At 35.1% G+C, this 20,841-nt stretch overlaps 1 long non-coding RNA gene across 1 annotated transcript; it reads right to left on the reverse strand.

Moving 5' to 3' along the window:
- Positions 1-2,952: 2,952 nt before the first annotated feature.
- Positions 2,953-12,081, reverse strand: LOC110011299 (uncharacterized). Its single transcript, XR_002286273.2, has 4 exons — positions 11,563-12,081; positions 10,990-11,336; positions 10,693-10,898; positions 2,953-10,609 (listed from the first exon to the last, which is right to left on the reverse strand). It is a non-coding gene; the product is annotated as an uncharacterized LOC110011299 (long non-coding RNA).
- Positions 12,082-20,841: the final 8,760 nt, after the last annotated feature.

Below are 20,841 nucleotides of genomic sequence, written 5' to 3' on the forward strand. Positions count from 1 at the left end.
TTTATTTGTATGTAATTTTTTAAAAATATATCTAATTCATAAATTTTTGGTAATTTTTATAAATTTATAAATTTAGTACATTTCTGAAATTTGTAAAAAAATTCTGTAATTGAAAAAATTTAATTTCTTTTTTGTAAATTTAAATTTTTTTTCTTAATTTTCTAAAAATTTTTCTTTGATTTTTAAAATTTTCTGTAATTTTTTAAAATTTTTTCATAATTTTCGATAATTTTATAAATTTCTAATATATTTATGTAATTTATAAAAAATTTCATAATTTTATGTAATTTTAATAATTTTCTCTAATTTTAAATTTTTTAATGATTTTCTGCAATTTAAAAATTTTTCTGAAATTTTAAATTTTTTCCTTCATTTTATGTAATTTTTAAAATTTTCTATGATTTTAAAAAATAATCCATAAATTTTTTGGAAATTTGAAAAAATCTATAATTTGAAAAAAAGTCTGTAAAATAAAAATTATTCTATATAATTTCTGTAATTATAGAAAAATTTGGATTTTTAATGCAATTTTAGAAAAAAGTTTGGACATTAATGCACTTTTAGGAAAAATTTAGACCTTAACGCAATTTTTAGGAAAAAGTTTGGACCTTAATACAATTTTTAGGAAAATTATGCAGTTTAGGATAGTTGGGAAAAATAGGACGTTAATTGAATTTTAGGAATAATTTGTACCTTAATGAAATTTTAGAAAAATATTTGGACCTTCATGTAATTTTTTTAGAAAAATTATTCAGTTTAGGATAATTAAGAAAAATGGACCTTATGTAATTCTAATACAAATTTGGACCTAAATGCAAAATTTAGAAAAAGTTTGGACCTGAATGCAATTTTAAGAAAATTATGTAGTTTAGGATAATTAAGAAAAATGGACCTTATGTAATTCTAATACAAATTTGGACCTAAATGCAAAATTCAGAAAAAAGTTTGGACCTGAATGCAATTTTAAGAAAATTATGTAGTTTAGGATAATTAGGAAAAAAAAATGGACCTTAATGTAATTCTAGGAAAGACCTTAGTGCAATTTTCAGGAAAAAATTTGGACCTCAATGCAATATTTAGAAAAATTATGCAGTTTATGATAATTAAGAAAAATAGACCTTAATGTAATTTTAGTAAAAAGTTAGTATAATTTTTCACGAAACTTGACCCAATCGTAGATTTGGACCCATTCATTTTTATGCTGAATTTGCTAAGCATAATAATAACTACTATTTAGTATAAAAGGGAAACAAATTGTCTTTTATAAAACGTCACAAATAGTTAAATTTTGAACTTTCTCACAATTCCACGAAACTTGACCCAATCGTAGGTCTAAACCTAATAATATAAGAGAAACAATCTTGCCTTAATAAAACCGTGCAAAACAACTAAATTTTGAACGTTCTCAGAATTCCACGAAACTTGACCCAAACGTAGATCTAGACCCATGCATTTGTGTGGTAAATTTGCTAAGCGTAATAATAACTACAGGTTAGTATAAAAGAGAAACAAACTTATTTTAATAAAATCGTGCAGAACAGTTAAATTTTGGACGTTCTCAAAATTTTACGAAACTTGACCAAAACGTAGCTATAGACCCATGCATTTATGTGGTAAATTTGTTAAGCGTAATAATAACTACAAGTTAGTATATAAGGGAAACAAACTTGTTTTAATAAAACCGTGCATAACAGCTAAAATTTGAACGTTCTCCGAATTCCACGAAACTTAACCCAAACATTGGTCTAGACCCATCATTTGTGTGGTATTTTTGCTAAGCGTAATAATAACTACAAGTTAGTAGAAAAGAGAAACAAACTTGTTTTAATAAAATCGTGCCAAACAGCTAAATGTTGAACATTCTCATAATTCCACGAAACTCGGCCCAGTCGTGGGTCTAGACCCATGCATTTGTATAGTAAATTTGCTAAGCGTATTAATAACTACAACTTAGTATAAAAGGGAAACAAACTGGCTTTAATAAAACCGTGCAAAATAGCCAAATTTTGAAAGTTCTCAGAATTCCACGAAACTTCATCCAAACATAGGTATAGACCCATGAATTTGTGTGGTAAATTTGCTAAGCGTAATAATAACTACAAATTAGTAGAAAAGGAAAACAAACTTACTTTAATAAAACCATGCAAAATAACTAAATTTTAAACTGACTCAGAATTCCACGAAACTTGATCCAAATGTAGGTCTAGACCCATGCATTAGGGTGGTAAATTTGTTAAGCATAATAATAACTACAAATTAGTAGAAAAGGGAAATCAACTTGTTTTAATAAAACCGTGCCAAACAGCTAAATTTGGAACATTCTCAAAATTTCACGAAACTTGACCCAAACGTAGGTCTAGACGCGTGCATTTGTGTGGTAAATTTGTTAAGTGTAATAATAACTACAAATTAGTATAAAAGGAAAATAAATTTCCATCAATAAAACCATGCAAAACAGCTAAATTTTGAACGTTCTCAGAATTCCACAAAACTTGACCCAAACGTAGGTATAGACCCATGCATTAGTGTGGTAAATTTGCTAAGTGTAATAATAACTACAAATTAGTAGAAAAGGGAAACAAACTTGTTTTAATAAAACTGTGTCAAACAGCTAAATTTTGAATGTACTGATAATTCCATAAAACCTGACCCAAACTTAGGTCCAGACCCATTCATTTGTGTGGTAAATTTGCTATGAGTAATAATAACTTCAAGATAGTATAAAAGAAAAACAAACTTGCTTTAATAAAACCGTCCGAAATAGTTAAATTTTGAATGTTCTCAGAAATCCACAAAACTAGACCCAAATGTAAGTCTAGACCCATGCATTTGGGTGGTAAATTTGCTAAGCGTAATAATAACTACAAGTTAGTATAAGAGGCAAACAAACTTGCTTTAATAAAACCGTGCAAAACAGCTAAATTCTGAACATTCTCAGTATTCCTAGGAACTTGACCCAAACGTAGGTCTAGACTTTTTTGGGTAAAGGTAAGTTTCATTAAGTAAAATAGTACAGTACAACAGTCAATTGTGTTATCCCTCGACAGGCCAAGGGATACACCATAGTCTATAAAGGGCACATGTACTAATGGAACTAGAGAGATGAATACTCAAAATCCTCTGTCTAATGTCGTCGACAATAAAGGAAGCCAATACATTTTTCGGGTGCTCAATTTGTTGGAATCGTCTCGTGTTTCGTTCTCGTCATATATGGTAAACGAATGCTCCAAGTAACGCTCGATATGCTACATTGATGATATGCTTGCCTCTCCATTTCTTTGTTGCCCATTCCACATCCCTCGCCCAATCTCTGTTCGGCCAAGCGAATCGAGTAATTTGCCGTATGGCTGCAAGGCATCGTCTACTGAAACGGCATCGGAAGAACAAGTGGGAGTGTGTTTCGTCTGCGTCCTCATCACAAAGAATACATCCTCCAAGGTGTGTGAGCCATGGTTTGTCCGTCGTCGGTAATTTTTCCTAGATAGCCATCAATAAGATAAATGAATGCCTTGGTATCTTCAACGAACCCGAAAGTAGTGAAGTCCAGCCTACTTTCGGTCCAGGTGGGTGAATAAGTTTGTATATAGCTTGGGCGGTTGGTCGCCCTTCCGGGAATCGCGAAATGATTCTATCCTCTCCACCATGAATCGGGGGTAATGTATGGGTAATCTGAAAGCATTCCAAATCCGTGATGAGGGGCCAGTGCCATTGGCCCTCATCCAAAACCACATGGAGTTTGGTAGATTCATCAAGTCCAAGTAAACTCGGTCCTCGTGGAAATCTAGTAATCAGGGGTCCAAGGTGATGCCATGGATCCTTCCAAAGATAAAAGGTCCTTCCATCTCCAATATGCAGCTCCACCATTGGTTGGATAAGGCTGCGTAGTTGCATTAGTTTTCTCCAACTCCACGATCCTCCCTTCTCATCGACTATCCAAATGGATTTATTTCGAAGTCGTCCAAGCTGCAACCATTCAACCTATATTGACGTTCGGTCACATCTAATGACATCACACAATTTCTTTGTCATTAGGGCTCGGTTGAATATCTCAATATCTTTAATACCTTGGCCCCCTTCCACCACCGGTTTGCAAATATCTTTCCACGCGACTTTTGCATATCCTGTATCTGAAGTGCCTTTCCAGAGGAATGTTCGAAGGCGTTTCTCCACTTCCTTAATAATTGCCTTCGGTAATATGAATGCAGAAGCCCAATACAAGCTTAATGCTGAAAGTACAGATTTTATGATTTGTACCCGACCAACATATGATATTGACATTCCCTCCCATCCAGAAATACGAGCATCAATTTTAGATAAAAGTGGCTGATAATCAGAGATAGATAATCTAGATGAGATTAGAGGAAGGCCCAAGTACCTCATTGGGAGTTGTCCCTCCTGGAAGCCCAAGATTGATAGCAACTGTTCTTTCGTTTCTAGTGCAGACCGGGAGATAATTAGGTGACTCTTTTGAATATTAAGTCGGAGGCCCGACCATTCCGCAAACTGGTCCAGTCCCACCTTTAGGACTCTAACAAAGTCCGTGTCAGCACTATAGAAGAGGAGGAGATCATCCGCAAATCTCAACTGGAATATTCTCGCTGGCTCACACTTCCAATGATACGTGAATTGCATATCCTGCTCAATTAATTGCGAAAGTCCCAAATTCAATACTTCCATAACAAACACAAACAAGTAGGGAGATAAAGGGTCTCCCTGTCGAAGTCCTCTCGCTCCAGCAAAGAATCCATGGGGATTTTCGTTTAAGCAAATCGAAAATGAGGTCGTCGTAATACACTCCTCAATCCACTTGGTGAATGTTGATGGAAACCCGAAAAGTTGCAAAGTCGCTACAAGGAAGTCCCACTCAACTGTGTCATAGGCCTTCCTAATACCCACCTTTAATGTGCATCTTGGGGGCAGTCGCGCCTGATTGTAGCCCGTAAATAGTTTCTAGGCTAGCATAATGTTGTCACCTATGCTTCGTCCCGGTATGAATGCTGCCTGACTAGGACTGATTAACTTGTCCAAAACCACTCTCAACCGTTGGACAAGTAATTAATTTGTATGGTAACTCTCAACCGTTGGACGTAGGTCTAGACTTATGCATTTGTATGAAAAAATTTGGTATGCATGATAATAACTACAAGTTAGTATAAAAGGGAAACAAACTTGCTTTAATAAAATCGTGCAAAACCGTTAAATTTTCAACGTTTTCAGAATTCCACGAAACTTGACCCAAACGTAGGTCTAGACCATGCATTTGTATGGTAAATTTTCTAAGGGTAATAATAACTACAAGTTAGTATAGAAAGGGAAACAAATTTATTTTAAAAAAATCGTGCCAAACAGCTAAATTTTGAACGTTCTCAAAATTTCAACAAACTTGACCCAATCGTAGCTGTACACCCATGCATTTTTATGGTAAATTTGCTAAGCTTAATAATAACTATAAGTTAGTATAAAAGGAAAATAAACTGGCTTTTATAAAACGCGACAAATAGTTAAATTTTTAACGCTCTCAAAATCCCACGAAACTTGACCCAAACGTAGGTTTAGACTCATGCATTTGTATGGTAAAGTTTGCTAAGTGTAATAATAACTACAAGTTAGTATAAAAGGCAAACAAACTTGTTTTAATAAAAACATGCAAAATAACTAAATTTTGAACTTTCTCAGAATTCAATGAAACTTGATACAAACGTAGGTCTAAATGCATGCATTTGTGTGGTAAATTTGATAAGCGTAATAATAACTACAAGTTAGAATAAAAGAGAAACAATCCTGCCTTAATAAAACTGTGCAAAACAGCTAAATTTTGAACGCTCTCAGAAATCCACGAAAATTGACCCAAACGTAGGTCTAGACCCAAGCATTTGTATGGTATATTTGCTAAGCGTAATAATAACTACAAGTTAGTATAAAAGAGAAACAATCTTGCCTTAATAAAACCATGCAAAACAACTAAATTTTGAACATTCTCAGAAATCCACCAAAATTGACCCAAACGTAGGTCTAGACCCAAGCATTTGTGTGATATATTTGTTAAGCACAATAATAACTACAAGTTAGTATAAAAGGGAAACAAGTTTATTTTAATAAAATCGTACCAAACAGCTAAATTTTAAACGTTCTCAGAATTCGACGAAACTTGACCCAATCGTAGTTCTAGACCCATGCATTTTTATGGTAAATTTGCTAAGCATAATAATAACTACAAGTTAGTATAAAAGGGAAACAAACTGGCTTTATAAAACGTGACAAATATACAAATTTTGAACGTTTTCAGAATTCCATGAAACTTGACCCAAACATGGGTCTAGACGCATGCATTTCTATGGTAAATTTGCTATGCGTAATTGTAACTACAAGTTAGTATAAAAGGAAATAAACTTGCTTTAATAAAATCGTGCAAAAATACAAAATTTTGAACGTTCTGAGAATTTTCCAAAACTTGACCCAAACGTAGGTCTAGACCCATGAATTTGTATGGTAACTTGCTAAGCGTAATAATAACTTCAAGATAGTATAAAAGGGAAACAAATTTGTTTTAATAAAATCATACAAAACAAGTAAATTTGAACGTTCTAAGAATTCCACGAAACTTGACCAAAACGTATGTGTAGACTCATACATTTATGTGGTAAATTTGCTAAGCTTAATAATACCTACAAATTAGTAGAATTGGGAAACAAACTTGCTTTTATAAAATCGTTGAAAACAACTAAATTTTGAACGTTCTCAAAATTCCACGAAACTTGACCCAAACGTAGGTCTAGACCCATGCATTTGTATGGTAAATTTGCTAAGCTTAATAATAACTATAAATTAGTAGAAAAGGAAAACAAACTTGATTTAATAAAACCGTGCAAAACAACTAAATTTTGAACGTTCTCTGAATTCCACGAAACTTGACCAAAACGTAAGTCTAGACCGATGCATTTGTATGGCAAATTTGCTAAGCGTAATAATAACTACAATTTAGTATAAAAGGGAAACAAACTCGCTTTAATAAAGTCGTGCAAAACAGCCAAATTTGGAACGTTCTCAAAATTTCATGAAACTTGACCCAAACATAGGTCTAGACCCGTGCATTTGTGTGGTAAATTTTCTAAGCGTAATAATAACTAAATTTTCTAAGCTTAATAATAACTACAAATTAGTAGAAAAGGGAAACAAACTTACTTAAATAAAACCGTGGAAAAAACTAAAGTTTGAATGTTCTCAGAATTCCACGAAACCTGACCCAAACGTAGGTCTAGACCCATGCATTTGTATGGTAAATTTGCTAAGCATCATAATAACTACAATTTAGTATAAAAGGGAAACAAACTAGCTTTAATAAAACCGTGCAAAACAGCCAAATTTGGAACGTTCTCAGAATTCCATGAAACTTGACCCAAATGTAGGTCTAGACCATGCATTTGTGTGGTAAATTTTCTAAGTGTAATAATAACTAAATTTTGAACGTTCTTAGAATTCCACGAAACTTGACCAAAACATAGGTCTAGACGCATGCATTTCTTTGGTAAATTTGCTACGCGTAATCGTAACTACAAATTAGTATTAGGAAAAACATGTTTAATAAACAGTGCAAAACTGCTAAATTTTAAACATTCTCAGTATTCCATGAAACTTGACCCAAACGTACGTCTAGACCCATGCATTTGTTTGGTAAATTTGCTAAGCGTAATAATAACTTCAAGATAGTATAAAAGGGAAACAAACTTGCTTTAATAAAATCATCCAAAATAGTTAAATTTTGAACGTTCTCAAAAATCCACGAAACTTGACCGAAACGTAGGTCTAAACTTATGCATTTTTATGATAAATTTGGTATGCGTGATAATAACTACAAGTTAGTATAAAAGGGAAACAAACTTGCTCTAATAAAGTCGTGCAAAACAACTAAATTTTCAATACGTAGGTCTAGACGAATGCATTTGTGTGGTAAATTTGCTAAGCATAATAACAACTACAAGTTAGTATAAAAAGGAAACAAATTTATTTTAATAAAATCGTGCCAAACAGCTAGATTTTTAACGTTCTAAGAATTCCACGAAACTTGACTCAATCGTAGTTCTAGACCCATGCATTTTTATGGTAAATTTGCTTAGTGTAATAATAACTACAAGTTAGTATAAAAGGGAAACAAACTGGCTTTTATAAAACATGACAAATAGTTAAATTTTGAACGTTCTCAAAATTCCACAAAACTTGACCCAAACATAGGTCTAGATTCATGCATTTGTATGGTAAAGTTTGCTAAGTATAATAATAACTACAAGTTAGTATAAAAGAAAAACAAACTTGATATAATAAAATCGTGCAAAACAACTAAATTTTGAACGTTATCAGAATTCCACGAAACTTGATACAAACGTATGTTTAAACGCATGTATTTGTATGGTAAATTTGCTAAGAGTAATAATAACTACAAGTTAGTATAAAAGAGAAACAAACTTGCCTTAATAAAACCGTGAAAAACAACTAAATTTTGAACGTTCTCACAAATCCACGAAACCTGACCCAAACGTAGGTCTAGACCCCAGAATTTGTGTGGAAAATTTTGCTAAGTGTAATAGTAACTACAAGTTAGTATAAAAGAAAAACAAACTTGTTTTAATAAAACCATGCAAAACAACTAAATTTTGAAAGTTCTAAGAGTTCTAACTTGACCCAAACGTATGTGTAGACTCATGCATTTGTGTGATAAATTTGTTAAGCTTAAAAATAACTACAAATTAGTAGAAAAGGGAAACAAACATGTTTTAATAAAACCGTGCAAAACAACTAAATTTTGAACGTTCTCAAAATTCCATGAAACTTGACCCAAACGTAGGTCTAGACCCATGCATTTGTCTGGTAAATTTGTTAAGCATAATAACCGTGCCAAACAGCTAAATTTTGAATGTTCTGATAATTCCACGAAACCCGACCCAAACGTAGGTCTAGACCCATGCATTTGTGTGGTAAATTTGCTAAGCGTAATAATAACTTCAAGTTAGTATAAAAGGGAAACAAACTTGCTTTAATAAAACCGTCCAAAATAGTTAAATTTTGAATGTTCTCGAAAATCCACGAAACTTAACCCAAATGTAGGTCTAGACCCATACATTTGTGTGGTAAATTTGTTGAGCGTAATAATAACTATAAGTTAGTATAAGAGGGAAACAAACTTCGTTTAATAAAACCATGCAAAACAGCTAAATTCTGAACGTTCTCAGTATTACTCGAAACTTGACCCAAACGTAGGTCTAGACTCATGCATTTCTATGATAAATTTGGTATGCGTAATAATAACTACAAGTTAGTATAAAAGGAAAACAAACTTGTTTTAATAAAATCGTGCAAAATAGCTAAATTTTGAATGTTCTCAGAATTCCACGAAACTTGACCCAAACGTAGGTTTAGACCAATGCATTTGTGTGGTAAATTTGCTAAGTGTAGTAATACTTCAAGTTAGTATAAAAGGGAAACAAGCTTTCTTTAATAAAATCGTCCATGATAGTTAAATTTTGAACGTTCTCAGAAATCCACGAAACTTGACCCAAATATAGGTCTAGACCCATGCATTTGTGTAGTAAATTTACTGAGCGTAATAATTACAAGTTAGTATAAAAGAGAAACAAACTTGCTTTAAATAAACAGTACAAAAGAGCTCAATTCTGAACGTTCTCAGTATTCCTTGAAACTTGACCCAAATAACTACAAGTTAGTATAAAAGGGAAACAAACTTGCTTTAATAAAATCGTGCAAACCAGTTAAATTTTGAACGTTTTCAGAATTCCACGAAATTTGACCCAAATGTAGTTCTAGACACATGCATTTATGTGTTAAATTTGATAAGCCTAAAAATAACTACAAGTTAGTATATAAGGGAAATAAACTAGTTTTAATAAAATCGTGCATAACAGCTAAATTTTGAACGTTCTCAAAATTTCACGAAACTTGATAGGCTGAGACTTCATTGATGCCAGAACAGAGACAACGTTTTCCTTAGAATTCATAGGCCTACAAGAGGGTGTCCTTGGAGGCAGGGGAAAAGAAACTCTGCTACTATCCTTGGCTTAAAAAGAAAAACTGGCGACCAAACAACAAGCAAGAATGCATAACTACTAAAAAGCAAATAAGCAACGTTTAGTTTTCTCTTTTTTTTCCTTTCTTTATTGTTTTTTTTTTTCCTTTTGTGTGTGTGTGTGTGTGTGTGTGGTGGTGGTGGTGGTGTTGATGAGAGCAACTTTAGTTACTTACATGATTTATACTGATATTTGGCAATGCACAATAGATGAAAAGAACAATTTCATGCGTAGAAAACGTATGGCACGACAAAGTTGAAACAAAAAACAATAGAAAAAGATAATCACAATCTATTATATATGAAAGATAAACTAATGCTTTAGCTACTAACCTTAATCATCGTAGCCCTCAAATATCGGACAGCAATTATGCTTTCCCAGAAGGACGTAGTTGTTGGGTTATAGTTTGCTGGATAGGAATTCCGTTGCATTTCAGGCATTACTTCTGCTCTGACTTGGTCCCTCTTTAATTTCCCAGTTGTTGTCATTGGAAATGTCTTCTCCCTAAAATAAATCTTTTCGGAATTTTAAACCTGCATGGATTGAAGATTTTCTTACACCAGTCTGAAATTTGGCAGAAGTAAAAGGACTATGAATATGTAAAGCTAAGACATACCCTGTTAAGTTCTTTTCCTGACAAAAGTGCTTGAGGATCTCACTGGATAAACATTGGATCTGGTCTTTGTTGCTGCCAAATTCAGCCCATTGCTAACCGTCGTTTGGTTGAACACAGGCAATCACCATCTCTGTTAACCGAGAATCTGGAACTCCAACAACAACAGTTCTGGAAATTCCAGGATGCTGGGATAAGACGGCCTCTACCTGTATCACATCATTTTACATGTATGTCTTGCCAACAAACTTGAATATCCAATTGGGAAAGATTAGTATACAGGTTGGGTAACATGATTACCTCTTCTGGGTAAATGGTCTCCCCTCCACTCTTGATTCTATCCTTTTCACGCCCAATAAGCCAGAGATTACCATGGTCGTCTATCTGCCCTATATCTCCAGTGTCAAGCCAGCCTTCATGTACGGGATTCAAATGCTTTGGCGGACTTTGACCCCAGTAATGGAGCATTGCATGGGGACCCCTCATCAATATTCTCCCAGCACAAAAGATTCGTCAGCACTTACACAAAACACCTCCTTCGCGACTTAAGTTAGATTTTTTGACATCGTGTGGCTACTGGAAGCTGCTGTCTTTTGCTGGATCATAAAGGGTCATGAAGGTCAGAGAAGAACATGCCTCCATCATTCCTGCAGCGGATCGAGATATGAAATATCGTGTCAGAAGAATGTTTATGCTTCTGCAACAGAATACAATGGATCAAGAAAAGTTGGGAAGGTTGAGGGGTAATTTAGGCAAGCTGATTTTATGTAGATGGAGTTCAAAAACTCAATTCAAGTTATTTGCAGGTATCTTTTCGCAATCATTAAGAAAGAAAACAAAAGAGAGATTTAACATAAAATCATGAAAACACACCATAAGTTGAGAGAAGTGTGGCTCTCGGAAAAATTTTGGTTGCTTCTCTAATGAGCTCAACTCACAGACCACCACTTCATTCAGAATCTTTTTAACAGATTCGAAAGTTTCAGATGTTTTCTTCATCCTGTGAAAAGTTTTTACAAATCAATATAACTGCCAATAATTTCTTGATTAAGTAGTAAGTGGGGGCATTGAAATCCGGCCGAAGACCGGTGGAGAATCGGGGGATGGACGGAAAAGAGTCATGGGGGTGAAGGGACTCTGATGTCAGCGTTGGTCGCCTGCGACGGTGACGGGCAGAGAGAAAGTGAGAACATTCGTGAAAAGAGGGGGGGTTTGTGTTGCAATCTCAGGGCGGGCAGGCGAGCGCGTGGATGTCCGTAAAATATTGGGGTTGGGCGACGATGGGTCGCCGCAATGTCGGGAGCGGGTCACTGGCGATGGTCGCTTGCCACAGTTGGTGGAGGAGAAAATCGATGGTAGATGAACGAGAGAAAGACTGGGAGAAAACCCCATTACCGAATACAAGAAAGAAGATTATCAGCCCTAAGGAATACGTTTAAAGCATATAATTTTTATTTTAACAAGTTTAAAATTACATCCTTCAACTACATTTTTAACCAGCAATTTTCACTCTCTAATTACTAATTTATTGGCAAATTACAAACTCTACCACTTATTGATATCATTATAAATACTATTTATACTATTTAAATTTGAATTACAGTCAAAAAAATTATTGAGCTCATATTTTGGAGGACCTATTAATTTTAATTATATGATAAATTTCATTCTTTAATAATTAATATACATTAATTATTAATACCAAACATCATTAAAAATATATAACTGAGGGAGCATGTGAATAATTTCAAAAACCATAGAGGACGCCAAGGGTGTTGCCCTGTTTTTTTTACCATAACAGGTTTTCAACTAAATTTTTACGACATGGGAGTTTTATACCATTTATCCAAAAATAAATTTATAGTTTGACAGCGCAAAAAATTTTTGTGCTTAAAAATAGGCAAAAAAAAAAAGAAAAAACTCATTTTCATTAACCTTTAACAAAGCCTTTTTTTATTAAAAATAATGGAAAGTGTGAGATTTAATTATTTTTTATTTTACTCACTATTGATAGTGAATATTTCAAGTTTTTTAATGAATCAGTTAAAATTATATCATAAATTTAAGTTATCAGCAATCAATATATATATATAGTCATGACCAAAGGTCATGAAGGATTGAAAGTACTCAAAAGAAAAGTTAAATCCAGCCATGAGGTGGTATAAAGAACCGTCCATATAGGCGGAATGCATAAAAGTATAAAGATAAATCCGACCATGTAGGCGGTAGGAAAAACTGACCATACAGGCGGAATGCATCAAAAGAATATTTTTTATTTGTGATAAATATAAAGAGAATTAAATAACATAAGGGAAGACTAAATTGGGAACATTTTACGTCAATTTAAACTAATAAATATGAATTTTGGTCAGAAGATACCACACTAAAGCCCAAAAATAATGCGAAAGAAAGGCAAAACCGGGCAGTAATGGCAAGGCCGACCTTGTTCATACTCATAATTTAAATCGACAACCCAGAATGTTTTATCTTTATGTTCTTTCAATTTCTCTTTATCTTTATCAGTAATGAAAAATACTTATTTTTTTCTTTTTTTATCTATATAGCCATGCTATCTCCGTTATTGTTGAATAATTCAGCAGCAGTAATTTAGCCTTGCATTAGACTAAACAAAACAAAAGCAAGAATGGAAGTAACAATGCAGAAAGTTAAATAAGAGAACTCACAGGTAGCTTGTATCTCTTCTTATGCCAAATGAAACTTTTATATAACTAAGGAAGGAGAAGGAAATTACAAGTACAAGTGCCTCTACTTCAACACATGAAGACTTCCAAGGGCTCTGTGAAAAATGGGGGAAGGGGTTATATCTATAACCAGATGGTTCGGACTTGAAACCATTTTTTCACGTCCGCATGGCCTTCATCTGCCAAGTGTCGCTTCATTGTTGACATGTGTCATTTGGTCAATTCTGTTGACTTGCTTTGCTGTTACCTTATTTCTTCATTAGTTTGGAGAAGCTGCTTTCTTCTGATTCCGATCCCGATTGTTTGAGGTCTTCTTTATCTTCAAATGATTCTGAAATTTTCATTTTTGATTTTCCCTTTAATGTCTCCTGGATTCCTTTAAATAGATTATCAAGAATTTCTCTTGAGAAAATTCCTCCAATTGATTCTAAGATTCTCCAGCGAGACAAGAAAATTTATTTTCTCCATTTTTGCTTAAAGTCTCCATAGGAGAAGCAATTCCCGAAAGATTCTTTTTTAGATCATTTTGCATTTGCTTGAGGTATTCCTCAATCATTTGATCTTTCGTGATTACCTTTTTCTTATTCAGAATTCTTTGGGAGATATGTTCAAAAGGAGATGATTTTTCTCTTCTTTTTCTGCAAGAACTTTATATTCTTCCATCTCATTGATGATTTCTTGACCATAGTATTTCTTGGTCTCGGGATCAATTTGCATCAACTTGTTCCAAAATTTTGAACAATACCTCCTTTTTATCCATAGGATTTTTTGTAGGGTAATTCCTACTTCTGGTAGCCACTTCCAGATCCATGGGATAGAGAATTCCATAAAGAAATAAAGAGAAGTCATTCCTTCAATCCATCTTCTCAATTTTTCTGCTTGGATTACTTTTGGTAAATAATTTAATCATTCCATATAGTATTCCTGGAAAATTTCAGGAAGAATAGAAATTGATGTACCAAAACTTATCCACCATTAGAATACCCAATTCGGTATTTATTGTTGGAAAACTAGTGGGCAAATTTTAAAAAACCATGTATGTTTTCTTTTATAATGTTCATAAAGAAAAACTTTATTAAATGTTTCAACATAGTCTGAGTAATTAAACTTTATTGTATTTTTTTATTCTGGGTGAAAGTATTCTTTTTCCCCTAATGGGTTAATTCCCCATTCTACAGCAGTGATAAACTTTTTAATTACTGCTTTTGAATAATTAAATTCCTTCCCATTGCTGGAGAATGTGTGATTAATTTCAACACTATGAGTTGCCTTAAGGATACATTCATAATGTGCCCTAGGCTTGTATGACCTTGCTGAAAAAGATGCTACATTAAGGTACCTTTTCATTAGATACCATGGATCATTTTCCCACCTCAAATCATCATTTTCAAGAAGTATTATTATCTCGTGGAGTTCAAATTAATTAATCTTCATCTTCTTGCACCATTTTTGCATAAGATGTTGATGATTCATCAGTTGTTAATTTTTTATGTTCCTTTTTAAATTCAAGAAATTATTTGAAGAGTTCATTTTCTTTTTCAGGGATGTTGTTAAATTTTTCAATTTCAAAAATATTTTCCCTTACTAAGGTCCTATTTCCATGTCTGACAATATCACCTACTCGAACCCTACCTTCTCTTTGATTAGAGGACGAATTTCTTCCTCTTCCCCTTTGGGGGAGCATTCTTGAAAAATAAAGATAATTCATTAGCCAGCATAAAAACCAGCAATTTGTTGATGGTATAGCAAATTTACTATCCAAAGTTGTTTAATACAATTTTCTGTAGTGACGTTTGCATCTGGAAATTGTATGAGAATTCAGAAATTATTTTCCTTGATTTTATCAATGCGCTTTCCGATTATTCTTTGAGTTCTTATCAATCTTGTCTTATTGATAACTCTGCAATTGTCATGATTTTGTAGCGATTTTTCTTTTTTTTTAAGCCAAAACATCCCTAATTATGTGATTTTATTGCATATTCAGCAAAAAGGAAGATATGAGGCAAAGATGGCAAAAATCAAGCTAAAATCGAAATTGAAGGCATCAAAAAGGAAAAAAAGGAGATTACAAGGATATTTCTGCAGAATTAACTAAGCGTGTCCACGCTTAGTGGAGTGGTCAACTCGGGATAAGGAGGAATACCAGTAATTTCCGCAAAAGATAAAGGAATGAAGTGTTTAGGTTTAGAAAGGATTCTTTAAAACTTATCTCTTGTGATTTATTTACCTTTTTATAGTTAATCACGTATTTATCTCCCCCCTACGTCTAGATTCGTAGGAGACTTTTATTATAAATAGGGGGAGTCTCTTCATTTGAAGGGAGTCGGTTATTGATTGGAACTCTATAGAATTCTTTGTTCATCCTTTCTCTTTTATTTTTATTTTATAATCGAAATTAATGGAATTTCATTTTTTAGTGTGTTCTTCCATTAACATGTCCGACTAAATTCCTTATTTTCTGGTTAAGGTATGGTGATTGCTTGATTCGCAACATGTTGTGAAATCTACTCTGCTCCTTTTACGCTTGTTAAATGAATATTCATGTTATTCTCTCTGCTTTTATTATAAACATCTGATTTATGAATGATTCGGCCGGTTGTTCATTATCAAGAAAGTTTGCTTAGCTAATTGAACTTTATAAATCCATGTAATTATTTATTTAGTTCAATACTTAGTAGCAACGTAGCATGTAATTAGTTATGTTATGGGGAATGCATCATCTTGTTTAAACGAATTATCCTCGTAGGAGTTTGTTGATTAGAATCATGCCTTTCTAATTCTTAATGCTGTTAATAGATTAAATCTTGCGGACGTTCCCAGGGTTGTCTGTTAATTAGGGATCTAGCCAATGGTCGTACCTTGGCTGACGAAAAGGTAAGGAAAGGTGAGGTTGTTAGGTCGTACCAACAACCATAACTGATTTATTTATTTATACATGTGTTATTCTTGCATCAATGATCAACTCACAAGAATCAAGCATGATCCTACCCTTAATCGAAGAATCTCCCTCTCATATCTTCACCAGGTATTTTTAATTATTCGATTACTTCTTTTTATCATCAATCTCCCCCCATTATTCTCTTTTTTCTGAAAGAAATCAACTTAAAATCAATCTCTGTGGATCGACCTTACTCCCACTTTCACAAGTCTAGTAGGAATCATTTTTGGTGATCTCGACACCCACCAAATTTTGGCGACGTTGCCGAGGATTGGCGTTTTTAAGTATATTTCTTTATTTTTAGTTACTTGATTTTTATCACCATTGATGCCAAGGTCTTCTCGTACAGGTAAATTGGTATACGACCCCGAAATCAAAAAGACCGCACGAAGACTTCGTCGGGCGACTAAGCAACAATCAGAAGGAACATCCGCTCCCTACGAAGACGAAAAAGACATAACTTTGGAGTTTGAGGAATCCCTAAGCGAATCCGAAGAAGAGATAATGGCTTTGATTCCTGAAAGATTGATCAATAACATGACGTCGCCCGATCTGAACCAGCAGCCACTGTGCATTGAGTACCCAAATTTGGAGGTAAACTTTGAACTGAAATCAGGATTAATTCATTTACTTCCCACTTTCCGTGGCCTCGCAGGTGAAGATCCACACAAGCATCTGAAGGAATTCCATGTGGTATGCTCTGGAATGCGACCACAAGGCATAAACGAGGAACAAGTCAAACTGAGAGCGTTCCCCTTCTCTCTTGCCGATCAAGCGAAAGATTGGTTGTATTTTCTACCTTCAGGATCCATTATAAGATGGAATGATCTCAAGAGGCAGTTTCTTGAGAAATATTTTCCTGCCTCAAGAGCCACAACAATTCGGAAGGAGATCAATGGAATTCGTCAATTCGTAGGAGAGAGTCTTTTTGAATATTGGGGAAGATTCAACCAACTAGTGGGAACTTGTCCCAATCATCACATCCCGGACCACCTGTTGATCCAGTATTTCTACAAAGCTCTATCAAGTATGGATAGGAAACTGATAGACGCGGCAAGTGGAGGTGCACTGTTCAATAAAACCCCCACCGAAGTGCGTACCTCATCTCGATTATGGCGTCCAACACGCAACAGTTTGGGGTTAGATACGATGATCCACCAAGAAAACGCAACGAGGTAAGTAATCTTGAAGATCGTTTAAATCAACTCATATCTATTGTTGAAAAAGTTGTTGCAAATAATCATCAACAAGTCAAAGCGTGTGGTATTTGCACTTTAACGGGGCACGCTACCGACATGTGCCCAACTCTTCAAGAGTCAACCACCGAGTATGCCGACGCCGTACGAGGATTCGCCGGACGACAACAGAGAAGATATGATCCTTTCTCCAACACATACAACCCCGGATGGAGGGATCATCCAAATTTGAGTTACGGTAACCAACACCAAAATATTCAAAAACCCCAATACAGACTACCTCCGCAACCTAATCCCACGCCTAGCCCTTCTCTCGAAGACATGATGAAAGCACTAGTGACCAACACACAACAGTTCCAGCAATAGACCCAGACGAGCATTCAAAACCTAGAATCTCAAATCAGTCAACTGGCGTCGTCTGTTGGTAAACTAGAGTCCCAAGGTAAGCTACCTTCTCAATCTGTCATTAACCCTAGACAAAATGCTAGTGCTATTGTGCTTCGTAGTGGAAAAGAATTGCAGGAAAATGCGAATGAAGATGGCACTAAACGTGGGCACGGTGTGAAAAGAAAGCCAGAAAAAGAAATTAAGGTCCAACAAGAACAAGCCGAACCCGAAGCGGACCATCCGAAGCCTTTGATAACCAAACCCCCCTTCCCAGAAAGATTCACCAAAGCAAAGAAGGAAGAGGAGGAAAAAGAGATTTTTGAGACGTTCCGCAAAGTGGAGGTAAACATCCCTTTACTCGATGCTATCAAGCAAATACCCCGATACGCGAAATTTCTCAAAGAACTGTGCACTAGCAAGGGTAAACTCAAGGGAAATGAACGAATAAGTATGGGGGATAACGTCTCTGCAATTCTCCAACGAAAATTACCCCCAAAATGTAAGGACCCAGGTACGTTCTCTATACCTTGTAAAATTGGTATGATCGGAATAAAGAGGGCTATGTGCGACCTTGGAGCGTCTATAAATGTTATGCCCCTAACCATTTTTGAGTCCTTAAATGTTGGTCCTTTAAAGGAAATAGGGGTAGTCATCCAACTTGCAAACCGCTCTGTAGTCTACCCGGAAGGAGTCTTGGAAGATGTTCTTGTATAGGTAAATGAATTAGTGTTTCCCACCGATTTCTACATGTTGAATATGAGGGAAGACAACTCCCCCAATTCCACATCAATCCTGCTAGGAAGATCGTTCCTCAAGACAGCTAGAACAAAAATCGATGTGCACAGTGGAAGTCTCACTATGGAATTCGACGGTGAAATCATAAGATTCAACATCTATGAATCTATGAGGTATCCAACTGATTTACCTACCGCTCTTCTTGTAGATATCTTTGACCCTCTCGTGCAGGATTCCATCGCAATTGGCGCCGAGGACCATGTGAAGTATGCATTGGAAGAAAGCCTCATGTTAGAGAAAGCAAAAATTTTGGAGGAAAAAATGATCATAGACCCAAGCATCGGTGACACCGTTTTTGAACTCGAAGCCCTTCGAATTTTACCTACTAACGCTGCTTTCATCGAATTACCGCATTCTCACACTAAAATTGTTCCCTCTATATTGCAGGCACCACATTGGAATTAAAGGAGTAACAAAAGCACCTTAAGTACGCATTCTTGGGAGAGAACAAAACATTATCGGTGATCATTTCAAGCAAGCTCACTGATCTTGAGGAAGAAAAACTGATCCGAGTGCTTCGCGAGTTTCAAGAATCCATTGGATGGACTATTGCCGACATTAAAGGTTTAAGTTCTTCAACTTGCATGCACAGAATACTCCTAGAGGAAGGCACAAAACCTTCAAGGGAAGCACAACACCGGTTGAACCCTTTGATGATAGAAGTGGTAAAGAAAGAGATTTTGAAACTCCTCGATGCAGGGATGATCTTTCCAATTTTTGATAGCGAATGGGTAAGTCCGACTCAAGTAGTACCTAAGAAACAGGTATTACTGTAATCGAAAATTCTGTTGGAAATTTAGTACCCACATGTGTTCAAAATGGGTGGCGAGTTTGTATTGACTATAGAATGCTTAATGCCGCCACTAGGAAAGATCATTTTCCACTTCCATTTATAGATCAAATGTTAGAAAGGTTAGCCGGTCGATCTCATTATTGTTGTCTTGATGGATATTCAAGTTTCCATCAAATTCCAGTGGCGCCGGAAGATCAAGAGAAAACAACATCCACATACCCATTCGGAACCTTCGCCTATAGAAGAATGCCCTTTGGTCTATGCAATGCACCCGCTACCTTCCAAAGATGTATGGTTCGTATTTTTTCCAACTTTATTGAACACTTTATTGAAGTTTTCATGGACGATTTTACTGTATACGGAAACTCATTTGAAGATTGTTTGAAAAAATTGACTAAAGTACTTGAAAGGTGCATAGAAAAAAACCTCGTTCTAAATTATGAAAAATGTCATTTCATGGTAGATTAAGGTTTAATTCTAGGACATATCGTGTTTTCTAGGGGGATAGAAGTAGATAGGTCTAAAACAGATATCATAAAATCCTTACCTTACCCCGCTAGTGTGCGGGAGATTCGTTCTTTTCTTGGACATGTAGGATTCTATCGACGATTTATAAAGGACTTCTCGAAAATCGCCCAACTATTGTGTGCGCTGCTGCAGAAAGACGTAACTTTTTCATTTGATGAAGATTGCATGAAAGCCTTTGACAAGTTAAAGAATTCCCTAACATGAGCACCGGTGATTCGTCCCCCTGACTGGAATCACCCTTTTGAGATAATGTGTGACGCTAGTAATCACGCCATCGGGGCTGTCCTAGGCCAAAAGATTGGAAAAGATCCCCACGTGATATACTATGCCTCACGGATGTTGGACAGCGCTCAAAACAATTACACAACAACGGAAAAAGAACTTTTGGCTATTGTTTTTGCTTTAGAAAAATTTCACCATTATTTACTTGGAACTAAAGTTGTTGTGTATTCTGATCATGCAGCGTTGAGATACCTGTTGTTAAAGAAAGAGGCAAAACCACGATTGATAAGTTGGATACTGCTGATGCAAGAATTTAATCTAACGATTAAAGACAAGAAAGGAGCGGAGAACCTCGTAGCTGACCATCTTAGCCGATTGGTCACCGACGAAATCCCACCACCTCTAAATGATGAGTTCCTGGACGAACTCTTCACACCATTCAAGGAGTCACCCCATGGTAAGCTGATATAGTTAATTTCTTAGTCACTGGTGTTCTACCACGAGTTTTGACTAAAGCAAGAAAAGATAAGATCAAAAGTGTTGCCAAACACTATGTGTGGGATGAACCTTACTTATGGAAATTTTGTTAGA

This window comes from Sesamum indicum, linkage group LG7 (assembly GCF_026168435.1).
Source record: "Sesamum indicum cultivar Baizhima isolate 11 linkage group LG7, ASM2616843v1, whole genome shotgun sequence".
Classification (NCBI taxonomy): Eukaryota; Viridiplantae; Streptophyta; class Magnoliopsida; order Lamiales; family Pedaliaceae; genus Sesamum; species Sesamum indicum.